The sequence below is a fragment of the Salvia miltiorrhiza genome, chromosome 8, assembly GCF_028751815.1.
Source record: "Salvia miltiorrhiza cultivar Shanhuang (shh) chromosome 8, IMPLAD_Smil_shh, whole genome shotgun sequence".
Lineage (NCBI taxonomy): Eukaryota > Viridiplantae > Streptophyta > Magnoliopsida > Lamiales > Lamiaceae > Salvia > Salvia miltiorrhiza.
In genome coordinates this window covers 2,581,270-2,587,098 of record NC_080394.1, presented here as the reverse complement: position 1 = coordinate 2,587,098, position 5,829 = coordinate 2,581,270, and positions in this window count along the sequence as shown.

Sequence of the window (5,829 nt, the reverse complement as noted above, 5' to 3'; positions counted from 1 at the left end):
TAATGGTCTGTTAATTAGGACATTCATCCAATTGTAATTATCTAATTGGTTAGGTTGATATGTATTTTAGATTTCCTTTCAAATTTCGAATTTTTCGCTTCAGATTGGATTTTATTCGAAATTTTCAGAATTTTGGATAATATGGTTCGGATTGAATTGAATTGAAGGGAAATTTTGAATTAGAATGGATTGGATTAGGCAAAATCCGAATGCTCGCCCTTAACTTAAACTGGTTTGGAAATTATAACAAAAAAAAATTGAACGAGAAAAAGTAGGATATACATTTTAAAAGAATAAGAGAGAAAATTAATAGGATTAATAGTACAAAAGCGGATGGAAGAAGAAAGTGAAAAATAAAGGGAAAAACTCCTTTTTTTTCTTTAGGCTGCGTTTACTTTTATGGATAAATTTATCCATGGAAAATGATGGATAACACAAATTTATGCCTTTAAATGTCTCCTTCATTTTCCAACATTTGACACAAAAGAGATGCTCGCCATTTTTCCTTCTTTATTTTCACTTCAAAGATGGATAATATTATCCCTCCATTTTTTGTGTGATAATATTATCCATCCTTGAAGTGAAAATAATGAAGGAAAAATTATAAATATCTCTTTTGTGTCAAATGTTGGAAAAAAAAAAGGAGACATTTCAAGGCATAAATTTTTGTTATCCATCAACGTAAACGCAGCCTTATAGTATTATACAGATTGCAGATGCCTTTGTAAACAACATTTCAAACAAAAACACAAGGCATCCAAAATCATATCCACCTTCACATGTCATAAAACCTCCTCTCATGCATTGTTGTCGTCTACCTACTCATGGGCAGCCAGGGCAGGGATAGGGGCGGATCCGGGGGGACTAGGGCCAATGGCAGAGTCAGGAATTAATTTTGGAGGGGGCTGAACTTACATGGGGGTTCAGGGGGGCAACAACCCCGAAGAAATGTTTTTTGGACATTCCATATATTTAAGGCATTATTTTATTAATTAAAAGACGAGCATAATAGTAATAATAAAGAACAACATTTTCATAGATTATACTCCCTCCGTCCCACTTCAATTGGCATTTTTACTTTGGGCACGGAGATTAAGAATAAAGGGTTGAGTGTGTAAAGTGGGTGGGGGCCATTTGTTTAATGTGTGTAGAGAAGGTAGGAACCACATGCTATTTTGGAAAGTGCCAATTGAAGTGAGACAAACAAAAAAGGCAAGTGTGCCAATTGAAGTGGGACGGAGGGAGTATAATTTAAATATATAACAAATTAGTTTCAATACATTACAATTTTTTTGGGGACATTCTGTATTTTTAAAGCATTTTTTATTAAAAGACGAGCATAATAGTAATTATAAAGAACAACATTTTCATATACTATATAGTTTCAATATATTACAAATTAATTTCATTACATTACAAACTTTTTTTTTTGTCATTTCGTATATTTTAGGCAATTTTTTATTAATAGACAAGCATAATAGCAATAATAACGAACAATATTTTCATAAATTGTATATTTTCAATAAATTACAAGCTATAATCAATAATAATAATAAAAGACAACCATAGTATAATAGCAAACAAATTTTTTTTGGGCATTCCATCCATTTTAGGCATTTTCTATTAAAAGACAAGCATAATAGTGATAATAATGTATAATATTTTTATAGATTATATAGTTTTAAATAACACAATTATCCTTAAATTAATTATAAATGGAAGAATATAATATAAACATATATCTATATATATATTAAAAAAAAAACCTCAAAATCCCCTAGCCCCCCCCCCCCCTCCCCCCCAATGTTTGAGTTTTTGTGTGTGTGCGCGCGCGCGCGCGCGTAAAAATAGGAAATACAATATAATAGATTGTTCAAATGTTGAATTTGAGTCAATCCTTATATTGAAGTAAAATTACAAACTAGTACTCCCTATGTCCCAGCTTTTAGTATCCATTTGAGAGTGACACGAGTTTTAATATTCATTTGAGAGTGACACGAGTTTTAATAAAGTGGTTAGGTATGTTGTGAATGGAATAAAAGTTCCACCTTTTTATATGGGTGTTAAAATAATAAAAGCGGAGTAAGGGTCCCACCTACTTGTACTAAAATAAAAACGAATACTAAAATGTGAGACATCCAAAAAATAAAGTTGGATACTAACAGTTGGGACGGAGGGAGTATTAATAATGAAAATTATATTTTATCTCTTTAGAAGATGAAACATTTTTTTTAATTAAAATTCATAAAATTATGGTTTTAAATACTTTCAACACACTTGATATTAAATTAATTAAATTGCGAACAACTAGATATTATAATAAATGACTATTAGAAAAGTTGCAAGAAACTGAATTGTACGGAATGCTAAAAAAATTTACTTCGGGGCAACCCCATGCAAATATATTCAGACGCTATGATTCAATAAATTCAGCCCCCGTAAATATGAATTCTGTATCCGCCCCTGCTCATAGGAACGACTTCTCGCATCCAGTGGAGTTGTTCCGACTGTCAACAAACCAGAGACACTGGAATTGACACTATCATCACAGCATTTACCATCTCATTGTTTCTGAATCCTGCCTTCTCCCTCTTCTTGCATAAAATTGAGTAGGGATGTTGTCGACGTACGGCGCTTGAATATGTTATGCATCCGCAGACCTTTCTTGTAGCTTAACTGAAAAGAGACACAAAAATAAAAAAATGATCATCTTCTCCACATAAATGACTTGGTTGTAATAACAAGATAATTATATATACCCTTTGTATGTCTCTTTTGTCAGTCCCTGGCATGTTCTCATTGCTGTGCAATATGGTGAACCTAAAATTTTTTAAGTTTGCCAAATCCTTTATGATGTCCCACTTCACCGGAAAGCTTCCACTCCGTTTATCTCGCAGCCCGGAATTGAAATCCGCATCTCTGTGAAAATCCACTGGGCCAGTCATTTCTGCCATACCACATAACTGGCCACTCCCAGCGACCTTGTTTTCACAGAGAGGAGTCAATACCAATACATGAATAAAGGGAAATACTCTCTCTGTTTTCGTCCCATTACAAATGTCTCATTACTTTTGGGCACGGAGATTAAGAAATGTATAATTAGAAGATAAAGTGGGTTGGTGAAAATTGTTTAAATATTAAGTCGAATGAGACATCTAATTATGGAAAGTGAGACATTTGTAATGGGACGAAGGAAGTAACATTCTCAAGCTCATGAAAAAACATAATTATAATGTGAGAAAATGGTTACTGACAAAAAAGAAGAGGAAGATGGGGCAGTCATCTGCAACTCTCTGGGCATCCTCATATGCAGCATTAAGCTTCTTGTTTGCATAAGGAGTGCATGACCACGCGTTACACCTAATACTCTTACGCACGTCATCCTCACTATCTAACTTGATAACGAAATACTTTGCAGCACGGTAATAGTTGTTTAACTTAGAACAACATCCACATTCTGATGAATGATTGGCAGAATAAAATGTAATATCGGAAACCTGTGAGAAAAGAAGCACATATTTTTAATGTCTTTGAACCAAATTTCCTAGGATCTTGACATAAAACAATCACTCTATCATGAACAAGAATACCTCCTTCTCGTCCTCCTCCTCCTCCGGCTCCGTCTTTAAATCAAGAACGGCATGGTATCTCCTCTCCTGCTCCTCCTCCTCCAACTCTATATCATCCAAGACGCGGAATCTGAAGTCACACATGTTTTAGTAAGTAAAAGAAACTATACAAGAGAAAGTTCCTTTTCATTACAAAACTATGTAAAACCATATCCACAAAAAAACATACCCATTAGCAGCAAAATCATCGAGATCTGCATCGTAGGCTTCATGGGAAGAGTCATACTCACGAGAGTCATAAGGAGAACCGTACATGCCTTGCCACTCACTCTCATAATTGAGTCGGACAAAGAAAACCAATAACACTTACCTCTAACATGTATGATACTATTAATACCAGAATCGCACATAAAAGCAGGACTCGGAATCTCCTTCCAAGAATCACTTCTTAACGAATACAGCTCAAAGATTCGGGTCATGTGACAAGGCCTTGACAGCCAGTAATCACGATCCCAAATTCTTAGTAGTTTGTAATCATCAGATTTAGAATCATAGCCCGACACAACCACCATGATAATAGATCCTATATTTTGGGGATGAGAGGCTTCCTTGGGAGGAAAGATCTGAACTGTTTCGTTGTTGGGTTGCAGAGATAACTATTGCCAGATCGATCGAAGAAACACAACAAACCGCCGCAGGTGTTGGAATAAGTGTATTGGTTTTGGATCCAAAAAGGGGAGGTCGAAACTTTCTTCAGAGATTTCGGATAAATCTCCGGAGAAAGAGGAGTTAAATAATACATACCGGACTGTACATGCTTACGTTTCACAAGAAGCCGTTTCTCGTTGTCGGAATCATTCATCGTCGATCAAAAATTGATAGATTTAGAAGAAGAAAGGGAATTGAATGGAACCCTAACGCGTCGTGTATCTCCTTGTGTTTCAAGAATATGGGCTTATAGATTATAGATTTAGCAAATTAGAACTAACATTTAAGGACACTAACTTAAGCTAGTTTGGCAATCCGAACAAAAAAAAAAATTAACTTGAAAAAATAGGATACTAATTAATAAGTAATGCGCCTGCAACGCAATTCTCGGCCTTTATAAGTGTTTTGGGCTTACTTGAATCTTAATTGTACTGCCGGTAATTATTGTTTTTGCGCTTCCAGCTTCTTTTTTTTTTTTGCTAAAATTACAACAATTAAATAAAATAAATTTAAGACCGTGAACCTCGAACCCAATATCTTAACTTTGATTATTAACCACATACCACTAAGCCAATACACACACAATTTTTTTGGGCGATTATATTTCAATCTATATAACTACTATATTATAATTATTCATCGTCGATAAAAAAAATGATAAATTTAAGAGGTGTATTCAATTAAGAATTTAAAAGATTTTGAGAGACTTTTTATAATTTATGGATTCCGCTAATTCTATGGATTATCTCAATTATATGTAGAGTTTAGCAATCTATGGATTCTGCTAATTCCATGGATTGTCTTAATTATATGTAGAGTTTAGCAATCTATGGATTCTGCTAATTCCATAGATAGTAGATTCCGCTAATTCCATGGATTGTCTTAATTCTATGTATAGTTTAGCAATCTAGTCTTAATTCTATGTACAGTTTAGCAATTCATGAATTATGCTAATTCATGGATTGTTTTAATTCTATATATTTAACAATTCAAACGTTGCTGGCAGCAAAAAAAATTAATACTGTAATTTATGTTATTTTATTGTAATGCAATTTTAATTTTAGTGTAGGTTTTTTTTTCTATTTTTTAAACTGAAGTAATTTGGGACATTATTTTATTGTAATGCAATTTTTATTTTATTGTAATGCAATTTTTATTTTCAATCAATGTAGGGTTAATTTTTAGTAATTTAGGACATTATTTTATTGTAATACATTTTTTTTTATTGTAATGTTTATTTTAATTAAAACAACATTAAAATTAAATCAAAATTGAAAATCAAAATTTAAGAGTTAGGTGTGAAGCTAATCATCCATTTTGAGATTATTGATGGAAGGAAGAAATGTTCTTGAAAGTATTGCTTCTGAAATACGATGTTGTACAGAATGCGTCAACACACCCACAATACACATAGTATAAGCGGAAATTCAATGAAAAACGTGACACGTAATAAATTCAGCCCCTAAAGATGAATCCTGGATACGCCCCTACTCATTGGAGAGACTTTCGCATACAGTTGAGTCGAGTAGGGATGTTGTTGATGTACGGCGCT